Source organism: Homarus americanus, unplaced genomic scaffold (assembly GCF_018991925.1).
Source record: "Homarus americanus isolate GMGI-L3 unplaced genomic scaffold, GMGI_Hamer_2.0 scaffold11150, whole genome shotgun sequence".
In the NCBI taxonomy this organism is placed as follows: domain Eukaryota; kingdom Metazoa; phylum Arthropoda; class Malacostraca; order Decapoda; family Nephropidae; genus Homarus; species Homarus americanus.
The window spans coordinates 3,371,420-3,396,429 of NW_024720555.1; the positions used below are offsets into that span (position 1 = coordinate 3,371,420).

The 25,010-nt window shown below is 41.3% G+C and overlaps 1 long non-coding RNA gene across 2 annotated transcripts in view; it reads left to right on the forward strand.

The window, feature by feature from the left end:
* Positions 1-4,614, forward strand: part of LOC121860637 — a 30,866-nt gene extending 26,252 nt beyond the window's left edge. For both annotated transcript variants that reach the window (XR_006087900.1, XR_006087899.1), the window contains exons 2-5: positions 2,966-3,082; positions 3,400-3,596; positions 3,718-3,871; positions 4,376-4,614. This is a non-coding gene — a long non-coding RNA (uncharacterized LOC121860637). The remainder of the gene's footprint in view (positions 1-2,965; positions 3,083-3,399; positions 3,597-3,717; positions 3,872-4,375) is intronic.
* Positions 4,615-25,010: the final 20,396 nt, after the last annotated feature.

Consider the following 25,010-nt stretch of genomic DNA (forward strand, 5'->3'; position numbering starts at 1 on the left):
AGGTACATGCACTCGATCTATTAACTCAGATTAAATTAAGTTTACCAATTTTTTGACTTTATGACACCAAATACTAATCGAGAAGTGATTGGCAGTCCGATTTATTCATGTAGGACCATTATTTGACTTTCATGCGGCTACATTTGGGTTCATTTGGGTAATTAGTCGGACCCTGCATTTCGTATTGTTTTAGACAATTCTAAGACATTTTTCTTGGTAAATTTGCATTGTCACACCGTTCTCTGTTAGAAAGTAAAAAATAAATTTTTCTATTGTATTTGTGTATGCTTAGACCGAATATGACCTTCATTTCTGGCAGAAATTAGCCTTTTTTTTTTTTTTTTTTCGTTGGACGTTTTCCGAAAAAAATCATGGCTAAGTACACCCAAAAAAACACCAGAAAAACAAAAACCAAACCTAACCTAACCTGACCTAACTTAACTGACTCTCACCATATGATGGAATCACCTATTTCGTACCTTATTGGCCTAGTTCTTGTTCGTCGTTGCATTCTGGGATTCTTACCCAACGCCACATATGTTGGTCTTTGCTATATTTACATTCCGTCTTGCTCTTAGTACACTTTACCGAGGATGGAAGAACACCATGCGATCGAAAAAATGCTATAGTTTCTACGTTTTTTTTTCCAAAAACTCGCAATCAGCTCCATATACTTTAAGTGACATCCATCGCAGACTTCCATGGTCGGAACTGAACTTGAATTTCAAAATATGAGACCCAAAATAAAATTCGAATTTGAATGGGCCAAATATACTGCGAATTACACCCCAAATCATTTTAATTAGTTCCAAAAGCAAAAACGCTTTTGATTGGCTGCGTGACGTGTACGGGAACGCATGTGCGGGATGATTTATGAAGGAGACACGCAGTGTTGGAGGTGAGGCAGGCGATAATGGAGGAAGATTAATGGAAGAAAATAGAGAAAATTTTGGATATGCTATCTCCGTTATTTTACATTTCCGCCGGTAATGTAATAGATGAAAATTGTCTTATAATTAAACGTCTTATTCGAATATGATAATAGATTAGTGGTAGGAATGAACGATGTGTAAATGCAATAATTCCGTTATTATTATTATTATTATTATTGATTTTTTTATTTTACTTATCTAAATTATTATTATTAATATTATTATTATTATTGTTATTATTATTATTTGTATTATATTTTCACCCCCCAGGCCCCGATGTGGGTCAGTGACCTGTGCCCGGGTGGGCTAATACCCATAAAAAAAAGTTACTGTGGTGATTTCGGCCTCACATTAGATGGGACGATGTCAGGCTTTTTGAGGCTTTTTTATTGTAACTATTTTAAGCACATGGATTTAAAATCATATACATATACAGTGGGGTATGCTATAACGAACGGATCCTACTACGAATATTCCTATAACGAACGGTTTTACCTAAAAAATTGAGAATGCTATAACGAATGAAACTCCTACAACGAACATTATTTAAATTTTTTTTTTTTTTTTTTTCTAATTTATTATTTTTTATTACAAGTATTAATGATATTCTTTGATATTCTTTACTTCAGGGGTTTAGATGCATATTTATGCACATTTTTACAATTTTTACAATTTTATATTATATTTTTCAGTGTTAAGTGGTTGTATTGGAGTTAATGATGATATTTGGTAACTTGTCCCACTGGTCCACTACGTACTCTATTTCCAAACCAGTGTTTACCTATTTCGCGCCTAAATCTAAATTTGTCTAATTTAAAACCATTGTTACGAGTTCGCTCCTGGTTGGATAGTTTGAGCACCTTCGTAATGTCCCCTTTGTTTAGCCCTGACTTCCATTTATACACCTCTATCATGTCGCCCCTCGCTCTACGTCTCTCGAGGGAGTGCAAATTAAAATGCTTTAACCTGTCTTTGTACTCAAGGTTCCTAATGCCTGGGATTAGTCTTGTCATTTTCCTCTGAATTTTTTCCAAGGAGTCTATATCCATTCTGTAATACTGTACGGTGACCAGAATTGAACTGCGTAATCCAGGTGAGGTCTCACAAGCTCAAGATATAGTTTCAGGAGGACCTCGCTAGTCTTGTAACTAACACTCCTTTGTATGAACCCAAGTACTTTATTAGCCTTGTTACGAGCAAATACACATTATTTACTTGGCTTAAGATTCCTACTTATCATTACTCCTAAATCTCTCTCGCAGTCGGATTTCTCAATAACATCGTTGTTCATCTGGTATCTGGTTTCCCTGTTTTCATCTCCTATACTGAGCACTTTACATTTGTCCACATTGAATTTCATCTGCCATTTTTCAGACCATTCAAAAAATTTGTTTAGATCTTACTGTAGTTTTGCGGAGTCCTCGTCAGATTTAATTACACCTCCTATATTAGTGTCATCGGCAAATTTACTTATGTTGCTGTCTATGCCGATATCTATGTCGTGTATGTATATAATAAATAATAATGGTCCGAGTACTGAGCCTTGGGAACTCCACTAGTGACGTAGCTCCAATGGGATTTAGTGCCATTAATGCTCACTTGCTGTTTCCATTGATTTTGGTATACAATAAGTGGTGTGTGATTTTAGCAGGGATGGGCCAGTGACCTATATCCTGTACTGAATACTTAAGCATGATATTATTTAATGGTTTATATCCGCTAAAATAAAATAAAATAAATTTATATTTTTTACCCGAGAACATAAATTAGAATTAGTATAAATAAAACATAAAACATTGTTGAGAAACTGGTATTGCACCTAAATATCACATGGCTAGTTTGATCATACATTACAATTATTAATATTCTGCCTTTCCAACTACGGTAATCTCACGTAATGACGAACAAGATGGAACTATTGACAATACAGTTCCTGTATATGATTAAAATTATAGTATGTGAACATTTATTTAACATACAGATGAAGTTATATAAGAGCTGCCAAAGAGTTTAATAATATGGTTGTTTCTCAGGGCCCAGTGGAGGAGGTGCACAGTACAGGAAGACTTACCTCGTTGGCAGCTGATAATGATTCTTCACTGGCCAAGCTGAAGCAGTTGTTGGCTCTGACAGTGTGGCCTGGAATGGAAGTAAGTCATACAGTATGGCTTTTGTAGTGCCTGTAAAGTGAATATACAGCCACTCAAAAAAGTATCTCTGCAAAATCGTGTTGGAAAAATATGACACAATGGACGAAGGATTTTGACAACCCTAGAGACAACAGGAGTCACAGTGTTCATTCTGGAATTCATCGATCACCCCAAGTACAGATAGTTTTTTGAGTGACTACTTAATAATATGTAAGTGAATTGAATATTGACTAATTTTGAATCAAGTACAGGTACAGTACAAACATATATTTTTACCCGAGGGACGACGCTTATTTTGTTTATTATAACGGTCATAGGTCACTCGGTACGTCACCCGGTGGACCGGTTCCAGCGCAGCGCTACAGTAAGCCGAACTCCACCCCCCAGTCACTGCCTCCAAACCAAGAGCCTCTAACCCAGGTGACACACTCTGCACCTTACCAAGTTGGTGGAAGCTGAGGTGATATTGGACACACAGCTGGCATATAACCAGCTGCCCTACATGGAAGCGCTGGTAAGACTCTTGGGGCATGTAGGAAGTTTCTTTGTAGAGTATAATAAAGTATAATATTCCCATGCATTATTTTATCACTGTTCTCCATAGATAAACAGAGTATAATAAAGTATATTTCTAGGTGTTGTGTTCAGCCGTGGCAACCAAACAAAGTGACCGGAAGAAGCTGGTGACTGACGCTCACTCGACAGTGTGGGAGCTGTGTACAGACACCCACCTCTTCTTTCTCTTCATTCAAATATCTAAGATGATCTCAAAGCAAGCGGGACACTCGGGTACTGTACTGTGTTGTATTGTAGAATTTGTCTTATTTTATTGAGTATTATTGTTTTATTTGTATTAATATTATTGGGTTATTACTGTACTTGCATTATCGTTACATATAAGTATTACTGTACGGGTAGTTGATTTTGTTTTTGTTCTTATTATTACTGGTATTATTATTATTAGTGTTACAAAATTATTATTATTATTATTTTTACTCTTACTATTATTATTATTATTATTATAGTTATTATTATTATCATCTATTACAGGTATGCATTACTATTATTTTTGTGCTTGTTATATGTACTGTATTATTATCTTAACTTCTCTCTGTGACCTTCCATAGATTCTGGTGTAATTTCCTCTTTGTGAACTTTATGCTCATCGTCTCGCCCCATATTTACAGACATCCGTATGTATGTTATTGCATCATTTGCTGTATCATTCACTGCCTTCCTTCACATAACCTTATCACTTGTCAGATTATTTTCATCAGCCGCTGTTTACTGTAGGTTGGGGTCGTGGGCTGTGTGGTACCTGAGCTGGGAGCCTCGACGCCTTGGAGTTCACACGACACTACAGCGCGTACTGGTGGACCCACCGCGACGTCGTCAGATTAGCACACTTGAAGCTTCGTGTTGGTCACACAAAATATATATATGTGTATATATATTAGTTCTTGATTTGATAAGTGGCAGGACTGAAGTAAACACTTTATTGGTTTTATTTTATTGTAGAAAAATATAGTTTCACAGGTACTGAGTTCAGTTGAGAGTACAGTAGAAGTCCAAAAATCCGGACTGCTTGGGGATTGGGTTGGTCCGGAATTTTGGATTTACCGGATTCTCAGGCAGTACTTTTAAAATTCAAATTTAAGGAGGAATAAAGAGATGAACAGGTACATTTTGATAGTTTATTCATTAGCAAATATAGCATGCTTCATTATCAAAACAAGCAGTTCTAAGGAAAAAGCTGTGAATTCTAGAATTTTATTCTTTGCCTCTTTTATATCATAAATTGTAGACTTTCCAATGTCTTATGTTTCCATTTGAACAGTATTGCTCACACCATGTTCTAGTTTAATTATTTCAAGTTAGTCACTCAATTTCAACGTGTTCTTCTTTCTCTTCACACAACGAAGTTTATCTACTTTAGGAGCCATTATTATGGGCTTGTACAGTACAGTACTCTGTAAATGAAAAGAGTAGGACTCAAAATTACATACATTGTCACAGTTTGATTGCTCTTTTTAAAGTGGCGACTGCTTGGTCGCTTGTTGTTGCTGTGCAGCTGTGGCACTCACACATACGTATATACACACAAAAGCACGCAAAAAAAAAAAATTGAATTTCCTAAAAGTCCGGATTCTCGGGTGGTCCGGATTTCTGGCATCCGGATTTTTGTACCTTCTCTCTACTAAGGTAAGTGTCTTAGTGCACTTATAGGAGAACACTTAACAGGTGATATGATAGTCTTTCTCTCTCACGCTCATCCTGTGAGGCAAGGCGCCTTACAGGATACGCGTCGGGTTGTTGTCAGTGCTCCTCACAGGATGTTGTTGTTGAAAAGTGTTGACCCAGCTTGACCTCGCTAGCTCCATGGAGGAAATGTCAATTCACCAATTAATTCATACTCATGGATGAATGACTTAGTGAATACATGGGTAACATGACCTCACGGATTAATACCTAGGTGTACCTAACCTTGTTACAAAAGGGTGTGCTTAGCTAAACTTTTTCATCGTTTATATGCTTTTGCAATGCCTTCCGAAAAGTTTTCTTAGAAGCTATTGTGTACCTACAAGAAACCTTTCTATAACAAATTATCATAACACTCAAGGAACTGATAAATATGATGGTAGGTATAATAAAACCAGGTAGGATTATACCGGAAGATAAGTATAAAGGAAGAGAATCCTGTAAGTCAGGAAACTGTGTCTCATTAATATAAGACAGGAGGTTAAGGTTATCACAAACAATATAGAGATTTCTGAAACTTACATTTAAGGGAAATGGCATGGGAATCAGCTCAGAAGTAATATTTGTGACAAATGCAAGATGATGACGAGTAGGCAAGGTTGTGATTGCATTACTGCTAATTTCACAATAGTCTGGTGCTATATGATAACCTTCCACCATTTAATGTTTGCCTATATCCTGACATATAAGTATCACACTGGTTTGATTCGGGAACAAGAAATATTGCACATTATTGACATGTGTGTGAAACACTAACCTATGTGGTATTGGAGTGTACACATTGTTGTAGAGGCATTAGTTTGTAACAGAGCTAATTCACATGCAGATGCAAATATGTTGATTTACAATGATTTAGGACTTCATGCTTAGCCACAGTAACTAATGAAAATCCTCTGATACTACTATTAGTTCAGTTTGTTTGTTCAGAATTAATATTCCCTCATTCGCTTTTAGTGGAAATGGTTCCAAATGCCATTCATTAAAATTTTTTTATGATTTTAGTGGAATGTGTATTAGTATTTCCCTGTGTGTTAATGTTGCTTCTAATAAGGGATAATAATATTCCACTTCATGCTCCTGAAAGATAGGAGTTAGATAATAATTAGTTTCAGATATATGTAACGCGGCAATTAGTTGATGAACCGGCAACAACTGTGTAATGGCCCTTTTTTGTTTCCTAACCGCGTCTGAAACTGCACTCATTTGATTTCCTAGTTTGGCCACATCTTTGGCGGTTGCCGTACCAAACAAGGTGTTACATAATAATCCTACTAATTTAAATAGACCACTTTTTTGACGCCGCTGAGAATGTAAATTTTTCCGATGTCTTCAGGAGATACAGGGAGCTTTCTCTCGAAATACCTTACTCGTTTGAGTAAACTGTTCATACGGTCGTGTTGAAGGGAGATGGTCTGACGGATTGTAGAGAATATAGATTGTTGTTCGAGATCTTGCAAGGTTTGCATAGCTGTTTCAATGTGGACAGCGATCGACCTCAGATGCACAGGCATGTGCATTAAGTCATGTAGCTCGTATTTGATAGTGACAACGTCTTGTACTATTAATACTTTGCCTCGTGGGGCAACTAAGGCTCCGGGTTTGACGACGTCCGCTGGGGAGGGGAGGCGGCTGTTGACACCACACTCCAGGCCAACAGTAGTAGTGATTAACGATCTTTGTTTGCTGATCGTAGTTTTTGACGATATGTATTGTCTATCGTTATATTTTGTTGAGCAACTGTTGTAGTTGAAGTAGGATGTACTTTACTGACATTAGGAGTCCCTACTAAGTCTCTGCTGACTTTTTTCATTCTATCAACATGTACGATATCTGTAACATTTGACGTTTGGCTAACAACTTGGAATTTGTTTCCATGTTCATTCGCTCTTATCACGTACGGACCTGTGAATTTAGGCGAGAGTTTTGATATGCGTTCCGGCGCTTTTATCGTTACTTTGTCGCCTATTTCTAATTTTATAGGCTTGGCTTTTTTGTGTTGCTTGTAGATCAATTCAGCACGTGATGCTGCTGAGTGTTTTCGTACTTTTCCATGGATGCTCGTGAAAACATTGATTTGTTTCTTGGCATAGTCATTCATGTTGTACACAGGTTTTGGAATTCCTGTTAGTAAATCATACGGTAAGCATTTATCTTTACTGTAAATTATGTAGTATGGCGATTTGCCTGTAAAGCTATTTATAGATCCATTGATGGATGCTGCAACCTGTGGAAGCCAGTCCTCCCACGAACTATGCATTGGGTTCACCACATGTTGGAGAATCTCAATAATATTTTTATTCGCACGCTCGACCAACCCATTTGAAGATGGATGGTAGGCGGTTGGGAAGGTTTGTGTAATGTCATAATGTTGACATATAGCAGCTAAGAGTTGATTCTTAAATTCTGCCCTGTTATCCGAGATTATCACCCTAGATGTAGAGAAAGGACAGATTAGATGAGTGACTATTGCATGAGCCACTAATTTGGCGGACTTGTTCGGCAATGATGCGAGTACGACAATTCTGGAAAAATGGTCAACGCAGACAAGTACGTAACTAGAGCCTTGATGGCTTTTTGGTAGTTGCAATAAATCGATCGCAACTGTATCCCATGGACGTTCCGGCGTCGGGTATTCTAAGATGGGAGCGGGATCCATCGTTGTTCCCTCGTCTTTTGCACAAGATAAACATTTAGCAATGTGATGCTCGATGTCGATCCTCATAGATTTCCAATAATATTTTTGTCTAATTTTTGTTGGACATCTATCTCGCCCTGGATGCCCAGCTTGGGGTGCATCATGAAAGAGGGTAAGAACGTTTTCCTTTAATGATGTAGAAATAACAATTTGAGAGATTGACTCTTGTGTTTTCACCGAGCGATATAATATGTCATGCCGCAGCTCAAACTGTGAGAGTGGTAGAGGTAATTTACCTCATCTCCCGATTCTAAGGCATATATAACCTTGGACCACAATGGATCCTGTAACTGTTCCGCCCTTAATTGTGACAGGGTGACAGGAGCTATAGGGGGCAGGGAAAAAACACTTTTATTTGAGTTGCAGGCTGCACTTTTCAGGCATCGTTTGTATGGCTGTAACAAACACCTGTGCAAAATTTCATGCCATTTCATGCATACTTACCCTGCCGCATCGCGAACGACTTTTTGTCAACTTTTAGTGTATACCAAAAATTAGGTGTCATTTAATGTTTTCCAGGATAATGATAAATTTTACATGGGTGACATCGATTTAATTCACATGTTATTTTACAGGTACACCGTATAGAAAATCATTACAAGTTCATATTGAAATTCTTTTTTGTGCGGAACCTTGGCATCATTTTCCTAGACAATAATCTTTGCCTAATATATCCATCTCTCGATTCGTATCCCGTCACTTCAGTGCAAGCTTCAGTCATCACTTTTATGCCTCTCTCGACCGCCTGAGTGCTGTTTGGCCACTTGGGCACCACTAATGGTGTCTCAAGAATGTCATTAACCTGTAGATTTGACAGAGAAGCAATGTAAGGAGGCTCAGTCTTGAGTTCATTCCTCCAGTTAATCATGGAATGATAGTTTTTTGCTTGCCACTTTAGTTTCGGAGTCACCACCTTTCTCATGTTGACTACAGGAGGCACATCCTCATTCCCATCTCCATCTTTACCCTCCTCATCAGTATAGTTTAACAAATTCTCGTCAACAGCAGCATCAGAATCTTCCTCCTCCTCTTCAGATCTGCCAGTGCATTCTTCCTTTTGCTGATTCTCCTCTCTAATTTTTCTTATCATTGAGACAGCTTTTTCTCTAACAGTCATGTCCTCATCTGCACACATACCAAGAAGAAGTTGATCTGTGTGGGCGAAGTATGCATTTCTCTGGACAGCCTTCTTCACTATCGTCTCCTCCTCACTATTCAGGTGTTTCATATATAGCAGGGACTGGAATACGTTCCTTGAGCCGTGTGTTACGTAAGGGTGTATCTTGATGTAAAACCACATTGGAGCACTGAACTTTATTATTGTAATGACAATTCTTTTCAACTCATGGCTGGGTCTTGATGTTGCTACATACAGCCTGAGGATTCTACTCCATAAGGTGTTCCACCTTGACACACAGGGAGGACCTGGCTCAATAGCAGCCAAGTCATCTTCAACAACACCTGTGATAACTCCTTTACAAATCCTATACAGGTATTTCTGATCCCAGGACAGATCTTTCTCCACTTCATCATTAAACACAGGGAAATCAGGGAAACTGACTGGCTGGAAGGCGACAACTGGAAGCTCAGACAAAGACTCCTTGATCTGCTTTCCAATGGGACCACGCCAATGCTCAGGACCACTTGGTTTACCATCATAGTGATAAAAAACTGCGCGGAAAGGCAGCTCATTTCCGTGAAGCTGACATATGAAATAATGGAGCGGGTGACCAAGTAACATTTCAAGATGATGAATGACTCCATTTTCTGATCCTACATTTACATTGGTTCCATCACAACCAACACACACAATGGGCTGCTGGGTTAGATTTTTCTCCACCAGAAACTCGTGAATAGTTTTGGCAATCTGCTTTCCGTGTCCAGTCTTGGGAGTCACATGTGTGAGATATTCATTGCCAGGCTCAACCATGATGACATAATGATCTTTCACCATCATCTTCGAACTCCATTTCTCAGTCTTCTCATTCTTTATCATCACACGAGTGGCGGTCTTCTTACCATCAGAATAGAGTGACGTCAAATTATCTAAACTAGCCATCTCAATTTCTTGCCTCTTAAATCGGTATTTTTGTCTCGCATCCTGCAGCTTATGTGGTCCAATAACCTGACTCTTGTCATCCTTTGTGATAATGCCATAGTCAGTTAAGGTGGCAGTAGCAATGGCAGCTACTTACCCAGGTCTCCCCTACATTACAGTACAGTAACACAACATTGAGAAATGAAATAAGAAAAGGCTGATAATCAATATAGACATAGCACCATACTCATCTGCAACAAGACAACTTAAATGAAATAAGAGATATGAAAAAAAAGTTGATAAACACTGAACAGAACATTGCACCGCCACAGCGGCTGTTTGGCTAGTACTGTAGGTAAATTTAAAAATTTCAGTAGAAAATGCGGCAGACTAAACCTCGACATATCAGCTTCAAATTTGGCATGGAGTCTTAGATATGTATAAGGAACAATGCCTGAAAAGTGCAGCTTTGAGCAAAATTTCACTGCCCCCTAAGGAGCTATGTGTCTAGATAGCGAATCGGCTACGACGTTCGCACGACCCGGCAAATACTTGAAGTCGGGTGCGAACTCCCGTATGGTTAGGTACCAGCGCGCTAAATGCCCTGATAATTTCTTCCCATTAAATAGCTCTGTCACGGCTACATGATCTGTGTGGACTGTGATCGGATATCCCAAAATGAGATCCCGAAAATGCTTGAGAGCCCAATCTACAGCTAATGCTTCTAAAGGAGTAGCTGAATAACGTGTTTCTGCATCGTTGAGGGTGCGACTGGCGTATGCTACTACCCGCCATTTTCCTCGATAATCAGTTTGTATGAGCACCGCCCTTAAACTTAGGCCCGAGGCATCAGTTTTGTGTAGTCCGGAAAGACTAACACTGGAGCTTTTGTTAAGACGCTCTTGAGGGCATTAAAACTGTCATCTTGTTCCTTATTCCATGTAAACTCCACATCCTTTTTGAGGAGTTTAGTGGTGATGATAACTTAGCATAACCTTCAATGAAAGAACGGTAGTATCCTGATAATCCTAGGAACTACGAAGTTGATCTACGTTCTTGGGACGAGGGAATTGTTTCACCGCCTTTACCTTGCGATCTACTGTGTGTATACCATTGCCATCCACTACGTGACCAAGAAATTGGATTCTGGATTTGACAAATTCACATTTGGAAAGTTTCACTTTCAATCCAGCTAGATGTATCTTTGTGAAAACTTATCGTAGCTTCTTTAGATTACTTTGTAAATCTTTGCTTACTATGATAAGATCATCTAGATAGGCATAGACTGTGTTGTACTATTTGCTGGACTACCACTCTTCTGCTGTGGGATAGCCTATATGCTGGTATGTAGATTGGGTTAGCTTCGGGTTTGTGTGGAATGTGATAATTTGTCAACGTTGTTTTATCTAGGGTTTCTCCAGGTAATGCTATGATTTCCTTGAATTCAGCGAGTAATTCTAAAAGATCACTTTTGCCTCGAGGATGATCGACTACTTTCACGTGTGGCGCTATCAACGCTACATTATTCACAATATTGTATGTGATTTTTTTCTCCGATTTACCCTGTGTTACACTACCTATTGGTAATTCTAATGGCTCTTCGACAACCGCTTTGTCATAAATAAGGAAATTACCTAAACAATACCCCTTTCTTAAGGTTATGGGTCCCCCAGTTCTATTGAGAACGAGGACATCTGTGAAACTACCTATTCTAACAGTGCTTAAGGTAGACTCAAGTGACAAACCTTTCACTCGTGAGCTTTCACTCAGACACACAACATCTGTTCCTTCACTCACATTTGGCAAACGTACTGTGACTCTGGTTAGTTCCTGGCTATGTAACCGTTGTACACCAGTTAACACAGCAGGCGTTGGAGTCCAGTTCTGGCCGCTTTCATCAGAAATGCCCTTTGAGGCACTAGGTGGAGTTTCAGAGAGTGACTCCGTAACTAATTGCTGCTGTGTCAATGACTCCCCTGTGCCTGTCGAGGCAGTTATTACATGAACACCCAAAGTAAGCAATGGATGTGAAGTTTGCATTGCGTGATATGGATTACGTCTTGGCGTCCGTCATTCCCTCCATTATTGTGTTGTGGTTGAATGTGGGTGCGCCAAGTCCGTAGACTTGCTAGTGATAGATTTCTTCGTAACTGTGGGACCTTCAGGGACGTGTTGCTGCTTTAATCTATTACTATGCCTCAACAACTGAGGTCTTTAAGAACGTATTCAAGGCCAGTACATACACTAGTCATCAACAATTAAAGATTTTATTAGAGGTGGGTCTCCGATAACGTGGTTTAAACAAGCGTATGACGGGTAGAAACTTGGGGTTCTCCGGCAGTGTTATACTTGGTGCTCAGTTCGTGCTTTAAGACTCAAGTTGTTGAGGCGCAGTAATACACTACAACGGGCACAACTTCCCTCAATGTGTGGACTAGGGGGAACGCTGGCACGCTAGTTTGTGTGGATAGCAACAGTTTGTCGAGTGAAATCGTGGTTGAGAATTAAGGTAACAATGTCAGTTTGTAAATGTCTGTTATAACTAGGTTTTAAAGGTATTAAACCTGTAATAGTTTCCGAATTTGAGAGGACGGGTACAACGGGCGCTGTCTAAAGAGAGGTTTATCGACAACACCGAGCGAGTAATTATCTGCGGTGTTATTAATTTATCCACAAAATTAAATGGTTAGTAATTTAGCCATAGATACAGGATACAGGATACAGGATATATTTAAATGTGATATATTTTCTCGTGTCTGAAGCACGATTAGCTACTTCAGGTGAGTCAATGTTAAGTTTGGAATTCCTTAAAACACCAGGAACAGTAAGAGAAAAGGTGATTATATTTACATTCTTGATCAAAAAATAGTCGCATATAACTTATTACTGCTGACTATGTTTACTGTACAGTATTTAAACTGGATTAAAATATTAAGCGCTAACGTGGAGTTAACCGAGTGATCAAGTACTTAATTGTATATTATACGAATCGAGTTACTTAGCGTAAGTAAACTATCCAATCTATATTTTTCATAAACTCCTACACATATACAAGAACTGCGGTATTCTGTTACAAAATTCCTACCGAGATGAGTTTGAACAAGAACAACAAATTCGGCGTTTAGAAACGTGTTGTTGCTTCTTGTTGTTAACAAATTTATCGGCAAAGCTTAGAATATAGTTTGCCTTTTCTGAATAATTCAGTCAGGTCTTGACACTGAGGGTGGTATCACTTCTCACTGCCACGCAGGACAGAAGTTCATACACAAAGAAATGGATCATTTTCATTAACAGTATATATAGGTCAGTCATGTGGGTGATGCCACTGTTCACTGCCAACCAGGACAGTGGTTCATATCCGAGGACATTAGAAGTCATATTCTATTTGAGGACTAATCAGTGTGGGCTAGCAGCAAATTTTGGATAAACAACAAGACTGTCCTCAAGCACTCCTGATTCAATATAGTAATTACAAAGTTCGTGATACAATAAGATAGTAGCGTTTGATGCATATAATATAATAATGGTTGCCCCTCGTGTAACGGGATGGCCGGCCCAAGGGCCACCTTGGCGTGAATTTCTTTAAGGTGTAGAAGCTGTCGCCAACACAACAACCACACCCCGGGTTAGCGAGTTGCATGACCCAGTGTCAAGAAATAGTCCGAGTAGATCGGACAACTCGCCAACTGCACTGGCTGACCATTACCCCGGAACACGATCCACAAATAGATTAACATCCAGGTCCCTAATTACTGCTGGGTAGACAGAGGCAAATGGCGTAAAGAAACTTGCCCATAGTTTCACCCTGCCCGGGGAACGAACCCGGGTCCGACCCCTTGCTGACCATTACACCACGGGTCGCGTTTGATGTATATAGTCTAGTACACCCAACGAAGGAGTGTTTTATGTTTCAACACTGAGCATCCTAGTGTGGTAACGGTCCGGCTGTGTATCTTGCGTTTTATTTATTGATGAGTGTCTATATTAATTTAGAATAAGTTGCTTAAGGACCATAGTTATTAAAACAGACTAATATATTAAAACATCAACACGTTCACATCACATGGTTGTTTACAGTGGCTATGGCAGTAAATTGGCTTTGTGTGTACCAGAAGCGAGTCAGTTTGTATGTAAGATGATCAGATTCATAAGCTTGCGTAGTAAAGATGTGTTAAGTATTCTCCAACTACAACCACTAAATTTAACTGATATTTTGTACATCCGACAGCAGTACGAGGAATGTTTGTGTTTTTTTTTAAACTGGCACACGTCAATAACATACACTCGTGAACCGTGTAAACAATAGCCCAGCCCCTAACACAATGACAGTAACGTATGCTACTTATGTAATGAATATTGTTTGATTGAAATATGTCTCTCTTTTAATTTTATTTTTTCGTAGCGTTTGACAGGTAATTAAAACATTGTTGAAAGCGGAGCGATATTACTTGGCAATATATTCTGTACGTTTAAATGTCTGCCATCGATTGGGGAGTTATTGGCTGTGGCAGAGGGTGGGTGACGTTACTGTCTGCTGGGTGACGTTATTACTTGAAGCTGAATTCTGGATAATAACGAAGTGCATTGATTATATACCCTTGAAAGGCATTTGATAACTTGGAGAAACTACAACTCAATGTGATATATTATTCCCATAGGTGTGTGAATTCTTAGTTCTTTAAATAATAATAATAATAATAATAATAAAAATAATAATAATAATAATAGTAATAAAAATAGTTAATCTTAGTATACAGTTTTAACACCATTTGGGGGAGGGGGTGGGGTTGTCTACTGTTCATCAAGTCATGGAAGAAAAAAAATATTCAATCCGTGTAGGTGCAGGAGTCTTGACTGGCAGTGCATATAAATAGAAGGTTTTATATCAGTGGTTGAGTTATTTATAGAGCAGGGGCTTGGGGTGAGGGCTTGGGGTGAGGGGAGAGTGTGGGGTGAGGGCTTGGGGTGAGGGGAGAGTGTGGGGTGAGGGCTGGGGGTGGTGAGGGGATCTGTATACTGTAGAAGAAGACTTGCGATTAAAAGGGATTTTTTCTCAATGGCTTCCTGGAATTTGTCACTCAAGTTCCGAGTGGGTGGGATTTTATCGTTAACTCTTATAACAGAAAGACCTACCACGCTGCTGCTGCTGCTTTCTACCACACTACCATTTTCTACCACACTACCACCTCCTACCACTGCTATTCCCTACTACACTACTATCTCTTGCCACACCACTACCTCCTACCACACTACCACCCTCCTACCACACTACCACCCACCTACCACGCTACCACCCACCTACCACACACTACCACCCCACCTTCACTACCACCACTACCATCTACCACGCTACCACCCACCTACCACGCTACCACACCTACCACGCTACCACCCACGCTACCACGCTCCACCCACCACGCTACCACCCACCTACCACATTACACACCACCCACCTACCTTTACCACCCACCTACCACACCACCCACCTACCACCCACCACTACCACCCACCTACCACGCCACCACCCACCACCTACCACCCACCTACACCACCTACGCCACCCACCTACCACGCACACCACCCACCACGCCACCACCCCACGCCACCACCCACCTACCCACGCCACCACCCACCCACACACCCACCTACCACGCTACCACCCACCTACCACGCCACCCACCTACCACGCTACCACCCACCTACCACACTACCACACCCACCTACCACATTACCACCCACCTACCACACTACCACACTACCACCCACCTACCACGCTACCACCCACCTACCACGCTACCACCCACCTACCACACCATCACCGCATCTCCACCACTCCTGATTTACACTTCAATACCACCTTTTACCATCAAACTACTAACCACATCTTGTCACACCATGCCGACCACACTGTTCCCCTATAAACACATGTTTGCCACACCATAAATGTATTGTAAGAACACAAAGATATTGTTACCATAACCAAACAAATGGGATGAAACATACTTATGATTGTTCGTCTCTCTCTCTCTCTCTCTCTCTCTCTCTCTCTCTCTCTCTCTCTCTCTCTCTCTCTCTCTCTCTTTTACCTTCTCCACACTCTTCCTTTTTTATCCCATATTTTCCCTCCCAGTCTTCCTCCCTCATAAATTAACCTATCGTCTCTCCTTCCCTCCATCTCTCACACCCTCCCATTCTTCATCTCTCTCTCTCTCTCACGGTCCTTTTCTCTCGAGTGTACTTGGAGAAATTGCCTTGTGTAAACTCCTGAGAGAGAGAGAGAGAGAGAGAGAGCGCTATATTCTTCCCTCCCACAGCTGCTGAGAGAGATCAAACAAACTGAATTACCTTGGAGTACAGTGAGTGCTTGTGTGTGTGTGTGTCATTCTCCTCTCCTCCTTTCCCCTCTAATGATGCTGATAATACCCATAAGACCATCTTCATATCACCTCCTTCCGCGTATATGGAAGATCCTTTGAGATACTCTTACCACTAGAGGATCACCTGGGTCCTATTTATAAGATGGGTCGTGCGTCTCTGAAGAAAAAAAACAACCCCAGTCTTCATAATCTGATCTTATCTGTTATTTGGTATTAACGAAGAGGAAGAAGAGAGAGAGGGGAGGAACAGGAGGTGAGGGGGATAAATGTACAGTGGGGCGGCTTACTGGGCTTCTGGTGTGGCGTTGATTGGGACCCACAGTCGGATGAAGGAGGGAGGGAGGGAGGCTGGTAGTGAGAGAGAGGGAGGGAGGGAGGTAAGGAGGGAGGGAGGGAAGGAGGTAGGGAGAGAGGGAGGCTGGTAGGGAGAGAGAGGGAAGGAGGTAGGTAGAGAGGGAGGGAGGTCGGTAGGTCCTCAAGATTCCCGCGTCCATTAAGGAGTTGTGGGAAAAAAAAAAGGAGGGAGGAACATCTTGTGTTGATTTTGTTCACTATACTGATGGTATGTTGTTTTGTCTGTCTGTCTGTCTCTGTCTGTCTGTCTACCTGCCTGTCTTTCTGTCTGTATGTACTCTACCTTCCCCTCTGTACGTGCTTGTCTGTCTGTCTGTGTCTACCTGCCTGTCTTTCTGTCTGTATGTATGTACTCTATCTTCCCCTCTGTACGTGCTTGTCTGTCTGTCTGTGTCTACCTGCCTGTCTTTCTGTCTGTATGTATGTACTCTATCTTCCCCTCTGTACGTGCCTGTCTGTCTGTCTGTGTCTACCTGCCTGTCTTTCTGTCTGTATGTACTCTATCTTCCCCTCTGTACGTGCCTGTCTGTCTGTCTGTCTGTCTGTGTCTACCTGCCTGTCTTTTTGTCTGTATGTACTCTATCTTCTCTGTACGTGCCTGTCTGTCTGTCTGTCTGTTGCCTGTCTTTTTGTCTGTATGTACTCTATCTTCCCCTCTGTACGTGCCTGCCTGTCTTTCTGTCTGTATGTACTCTATCTTCCCCTCTGTACGTGCCTGCCTGTCTTTCTGTCTGTATGTACTCTATCTTCCCCTCTGTACGTGCCTGTCTGTCTGTCTGTGTCTACCTGCCTGTCTTTCTGTCTGTATGTACTCTATCTTCCCCTCTGTACGTGCCTGCCTGTCTTTCTGTCTGTATGTACTCTATCTTCCCCTCTGTACGTGCCTGTCTGTCTGTCCTTTTATATGTCTGTCTATTTCTCTCTCTCTGTCTTCTGTAACCAAGTAATTAAGCGCTGTAGCCTATTATCAAAATTAAAAGGTAGTTCATCCCTGTTCTGAGCTGTTGTCTCCCTCCTAAGCCTCCTCTTAACACTTGGTCACTTCCTGGTCCCAACAAAGCCTACACGTTCTCAAGTTCCCGAGAGCCATTAGTTCCCCCCCCCCCCTCTGAAAAAGACGTGTTGGATCACCAGAAGGTTAGTCCCTGTCCATCATTATTTCACATGATTAAACAACCTAACACTAACCTGACCTGACCCCCTCCAGGTAATTAATCAACAGGTAAAATAAACTAAGGAGGAGGAGGTGGTGGTGGCTAATTTACAGGTCACCCTGGATATTTAAGTGTGTGTGTGTGTGTGTTAGTCTGCGTTAGTCACAATCGAGAAACTCCCCCCACAGGTGTTAGCTGTGAGGGCTCGTCCGGTCCCCAGTGTTTATGAGTTGATGGCATTACGTTGGTTTCTGTGTGTCTTCATGGCGACTATCAGTGTAAATACTTGTAAATAGACATATTTCGTTACAAATATCCATAATCTTGTTCACTATCCTTGGTGATAACGGAAGTGACAGCAATCTTTAAAAGGAGTTAACAACTAAGCCCTCCACAGTGATGTTGTTATGGGGGTCACAGTCTACACGAGCGTATCATAAGAGACTTCTAATACCTACTGTATATTTTTTATCGAGTTTCTCTCACATAATGCGTCTCTCCCCCCCTACCCAATGTTACTCTCGCTTTTATACTGTGTTCTTACCCTTACACTGTTCTTGAAAGTAAGAGATTAGGGACAGCAATACTCACCCTGAAAGTAAGGGATGAGGCGACACATGACTGGGCCGAAGATAAAGTCTCTGAGCAAGGAACCGACCAGGGTGAAAGGCATGCAAAACACACCCAGCAGGAGGTCGGAGAACGCCTGCAGGAGAGAGAAACAATAATTAATATCATTGGTAAAAACAACAGTTTCTCAGGTTCTTGAGAGAGAGAGGAGATAGAACCTAACCAAAATGGTTTATAGTTTTTTTTATACAATTTATATTTAGATGAAGTTGAATAAAATATTTTAAACCTTATTTTTCTTAAGAATAAAAATAATATTTAGAAATAAAAGATCTCATTATAAAATATATATATATATATATATATATATATATATATATATATATATATATATATATATATATATATATATATATATATATATATATATATATATATATATATATATATATATATATATATTATGAATAAAGTGTGATGAGACGTGGCGTTCGCAGCAAGGTTATAGCATTCAAGTAATGAGACAGACAGGCAGGATCGTAATTATTATCTGACCTGAGAAGTAAGAGTCTCGACGCTCAGCTCTGGGGTCTAATGGGACTGAGGTCTAATAGAATTGGGGTCTACTTATTAACGCTGGTATCTCATAGAACTTGAATCTATTAGTAATAAGGACCTACTACAGGTAAGGACCAGAGAGCTGAGGACAACAGGTAACGCTGATAGATAAGAGGAAGATAAGATAAGAGATAAGATGTGTGTGAGACAGGTAGACAGTAGTGTGTGTGTGTGAGACAGGTAGACAGTAGTGTGTGTGTGTGAGACAGGTAGACAGTAGTGTGTGTGGTGTGAGACAGGTAGACAGTAGTGTGTGTGTGTGAGACAGGTAGACACAGTGTGTGTGTGTGTGTGAGACAGTAGGTGTGACAGTAGACAGTGTGTGTGTAGACAGGTAGACAGTAGTGTGTGTGAGACAGGTAGACAGCAGTGTGTGTGTGACTGGAGACAGGTAGACAGCAGTGTGTGTGTGAGAGACAGGACAGTAGTGTGTGTGGGGAGAGACAGGTAGACAGTAGTGTGTGTGTGGAGACAGGCAGACAGTAGTGTGTGTGTGAGAGACAGGTGTAAAGACAGGCAGTGTGTGTGGAGAGACAGGTAGACAGTAGTGTGTGTGTGAGACAGGTAGACAGTAGTGTGTGTGTGGAGACAGTGTAGACAGGTAGTGTGTGTGTGTGGAGACAGGTAGACAGTAGTGTGTGTGTGTGTGTGAGACAGGTAGACAGTAGTGTGTGTGTGTGAGACAGGTAGACAGTGTGTGTGTGTGAGACAGTGTAGACAGTGTGTGTGTGAGTGTGTGTAGACAGTAGACAGTAGTGTGTGTGTGTGTGAGACAGGTAGACAGTAGTGTGTGTGGAGACAGGCAGACAGAGTGTGTGTGTGTGTGTGTAGACAGTAGTGTGTGTGTGTGAGACAGGTAGTGTGTGTGTGTGTGACAGTGTGTGTGTAGACAGTGTGTGTGTGTGTGTGTGTGAGGTAGTGTGTGTGTGTGTGAGACAGGTAGACAGGTGTGTGTGTGTGTAGTGTGTGTGTGAGGTAGACAGTGTAGTGTGTGTGACAGGTAGACAGTAGTGTGTGTGTGTGTGTGAGACAGGTAGACAGTAGTGTGTGTGTGTGTGTGTGTGTGTGTGAGACAGGTAGACAGTAGTGTGTGTGTGTGTGAGACAGGTAGACAGTAGTGTGTGTGTGTGTGAGACAGGTAGACAGTAGTGTGTGTGAGACAGGTAGACAGTAGTGTGTATGTGAGACAGGTAGACAGTAGTGTGTGTGTGAGTGTGTGTACATAAGAACATAAGGAGTCTGCAATAGGCCGGTTGGCCTGTGCATGGCAGCTCCTGTCGAGAGTTACTACCACTCTCTATCATCCATGAATAGCATTATGAGATGTGGTTAGTGCTGTGTTCTTTGCGCGTGTGTGTGTGAGTGAACGTCAACTGAGCCTACACCTCTAACAGCCCCCATTCCTATTAAACCCTTGTAGGACAGTAAGCCCAATTTCACCCAAACTTAACCATTAGAATTGTGGCCCATTAGTTTCAAATCCATTAGTAGCCAGGGCCCATTAGCACTGGGGTCTATTAGCACTGGGGGTCTATTGAACACTGTCACTGAGCTCACTTAGTTGACCACTGACTTCACGAGAGGAAAGGATTGTGTTAAGTCAGCTCCAGGGATTATGCAGGTGCAGTGCTCAGTGGGTACAGTTGTGTGGTAAAGGGGCGAGAGAGTGTAAGTCTGGGAGAGAGCGACAGAAAATGCTGACGAACGATTGAAAGTCGTAAAGAGAAAAGAATAAAATAGCTAAGTTGTGGAGGATGAAGTGGACGGTAAGAAACATAACGATAAGGAAGAGAAAACGTTAATAGCTGGTGATGTTCAGGTGAGATCCGTGGCCGGGAGCTGGTAGGTGAGAGATATATGGATGGTCGGTGAAGGAGTGGAGAGCTCCTTTGTAAGAAATAACAATAAAGTTAAATTAGTTTAGGAGATAATCCCAGACTCACTGCTACATACTCACACAGTGGACAACAAGGTGGAATACATCAATATCTGGAATGTGAAAAAAATAATTTTATACCGTTGGCAGAAACTTGACTGGCCTGAGTTACCTGAGGAATACAAACGATCTCATACTGATAACACGAGTAACAGAAGCGAGAAGCTACGAGCGCGCACGTGTCTGTGTGTGTGTTTATGTGAAGTGTTAAGTGCTGTAAAGAATGTGTTGGGTGGCAGGAGGGAGGTACTCATCGTTAGGCTGGATAAACATTGATCTGCTAGGACGGTGAGCACTGTGTGTGTGTGTTGTTACGCCGTCTCTTAATTTACTTAAATATCCAGGTTCTAGGCGTAACCAAACAAAAAGTGAAGTAAATTAAGAGAATAAAAATAAATAAAGTAAACCTTTAAGAATTTAATTAATTAAATATTAACACAATAAAGAGCCTCTTAGGCTGTCACAACAAATTGATTCACCATCGAAACTTTTAAGACACAAATGATACTAAACATCGAAACATCAAAAGAATAAAAATAAAGCATTGGATTACGTTAACACTGCAAAAACATATAAAAACTATCACTGAAATTAACTAACGTGAAACAACACTGAATTACTTGAATACAACTAAGCAAATACTGATGGACACAAACAGAGACATAAATAGGTACTCACATAGATATACCACATTGGTGGCGACAGAAACAACACAAATAAATTAAGAATAAGTAACAATTGACGAGTGACACACAAAGCATGTGGACTGTATGACAGGAGGACTGAACTAACTCAAGTCAGTTGGTGGGTCCTATATATAAGGTCGGCTCCCGCCACGCGACCCGCCGGTGGGTCGTTTAACGATGCAGATGGTCGTTAGAGAACAAAGAATGCTGGTTACAATACAAAATAAAGAAATAAGATGGGCTTGAACAAATAATGACAGTTAAAACCTTACCAGCACAGGGTAAGGTGACTAGAATATATAATAGTAAATTTAACACATCATTACAGGAATAATATGGAACATGGGAGCATGTTATATATAAAAAAAATAGAAAAAATACGACACGGTCGTAACAATATATATATATATATATATATATATATATATATATATATATATATATATATATATATATATATATATATATATATATATATAAATAGAAAAAATACGACACGGTCGTAACAGTGTGTGTGTGTGTGTGTGTAGGAAATTGGGCGAATGTCTGGTTATGAGTCACTATCACCACCATCACCACCAGTGTGTAATCCACAAAATAACTTCTGATTCAACCTGCCACTCCAAAATTATGCAGCCATGACATCATAATTTATCACGAAATAATGCAGCTTCGTAAAATGGCACAATGGATGGTTACATAGCCTTGGGGCTGGTCGAAGTGGCCGCAGTCCTAATGGGCCTTATTCCAGGTGGGCCCTTGTTCCAGTACACCCCAAACTAACCCAATTATTCGGAATGACCCCATAAGTGTTCCCCTACGATGACGTCACTCCCCACAATGACCTCAAACCCTACTGTGACTCACACTATCATCAGGTGCTTACAGGCGTGGCACCTGTTGTCAACTCAAGTGGTAACTTCCGCTTCACGTGTGTGTGTGTGTGTGTGTGTGTGTTCAACAGTTGTTTCCTCAATGTTATTGGTTATTATGTCCAGGTAAAGCTGTGAAACACCTTACCATGAGCTGATGAACCAGCGCTGTTGAGAACAAGGGCCACTGTGGCACTGTTTATCCGACACAATTAAATACCTAACCTAAGGTGTGGTTCTACTGGACACAAGGTGACATATTCAACATTGGATTACAACCAGATTGGCATATTGAGAAAAAACAAACACATATTTATCTTTTTCTCTCGGGAAGTAATAGGTGGTGTGGCGCTGTTACCACCTGTGTTACCAGGAGGGGGGGGGGGCAACAAGGTCTACCCAGAGTAGAGTAGAGAGGCCTTCTGCGGTTAACCTTCGACATGTGTTTACTGAGGCGTTTGACATCAAACCACAATGTGTGTCGTTAGTCTATTCCTACCGTCGGTATTACGAGCTTCGCTATATTCAAGTGTGTGTTCAAGATCCTTAATGTGAGGATAACGACTGAATGGTGGTGGTACAGCCGTAACGAGCATAACTCTCACCAATATGTCAAGGGTTATCTAGTGTGACCTACCAAACACCACAACACAAGCTAATCCCCCCGTAGCACCTCTTCAACTTTATATTTGTGTTAATCTGGAACTACCCTACAAATCAACTTTCCATTCTGAAACTTATTTAAAAAGAATAATCTAAAATAAGTCGATGTTTTTAAAAAATTTAAAGAGATATCACAGGAAAAAAAAACTCCTACAAGTTGCGACGGTGGTGTGTGCGGTGGTGGCTGCGTTGATCACGGCGGTGTACATCACGGACTACTACCTGAAGACCTGGAGCCTGAAGCTCCAGGAAGACCTCAGCGAGGTCTGCAAAATACTCTACCTTGACCCAGTCAGGGGGATCCTCCAATACCTACCCCTTGTGGGTAGGACGTTTACCACCTCACCCTGTCACCTTTCCCCAGGAGAGGCTGAGGGTGTGTGGAAAATCCCAGTAGTCCGCTGGGCCTTAAGGGTGTTGTCCCTGCGACGCCGCCTCAAGTACGCGCCCGCGTGCTGCCCCCAGCCCATCATCTCCTACACCTCGGCGATCCTTCTCGCCCTTGCCCTCATCATCACCGTCTTGTTCATCGTGGCAGTACGAGCACTACTGATAAGGTACGTGCCGGAGAAGGAACGCATAAAAGCGTGCCACCGTCAGAGAAAGGTTGTGTCCCATAGGCACAAACAGAGCAAGGCCGATACCTCCTCCTCGGAGGAGGAGTCGTCGGAGGAGGAGGAGTCGTCGGAGGAGGAGTCGTCCGAGGAGGAGTCGTCCGAGGAGGAGTCCTCCGAGGAGGAGTCCTCCGAGGAGGAGTCCTCCGAGGAGTCGTCGTCCAAGTCGTCGTCCGAGTCGTCGTCGTCCACCTCCTCCTCAAGGTCACGAAGACGGCGTAAAGGAAGGAAAAAAAAGAAAGACCGAAGAAAGAAGAAAAAAAAGAGAAAGAAGAAAAAAAAAGGCAAGAAGAGGCGCTGACTGACTTAAATTTTTCATTAATAAATTTCTTTTTACCGAAACAATTTGTCCTACACTATACCGTGAATTGAAATTTATGATATTAAACACTGTCTATAAAGGCTAAAGAATGTAAGGAATCACGATTAGCAAATAAAAAGCTATGGAAAACACTGCAGTGTTATGGTGCGTATCAGAGCCTTCATCTTACCTTATAATAACACCATTTACTACAGTGTGAGTCTCTTAGGTAAATGATATGGCTTACTGTGGTGTTACAGTGCATACTGTTCTGTGTTATGTACTGTACTGTACACTGTACTGGGTGTTGGGTCCGGTAACTTTAGTGCCGGCTGGTTAGCAGTTCCTTGAATTAACAAGGTCATGACGCCGGGTTGAGCTGATCGAGTGGCGGTGAGAATTCTGTTTCCCTTGTGAACTTGATCTCCCTTGGGTCAGGTCTGGCCATCTGTGTTTGCCCGGGTGCGTAGTCGTGTCGCAGGTCGGTAATGCTTCCTAATTATTACCACCTCGACATGTCAACACGTTATTAGGTTACTCAGAACATCTCTACACCCTAGCATAACACTCAGCACATCTCTACACCCTAGCATAACACTCAGCACATCTCTACACCCTAGCATAACACTCAGAACATCTCTACACCCTAGCATAACACTCAGAACATTCTTTACACCCTAGCATAACACTCAGAACATTCTCTACACCCTAGCATAACACTCAGAACATTCTCTACACCCTAGCAGAACACTCAGAACATTCTCTACACCCTAGCATAACACTCAGAACAT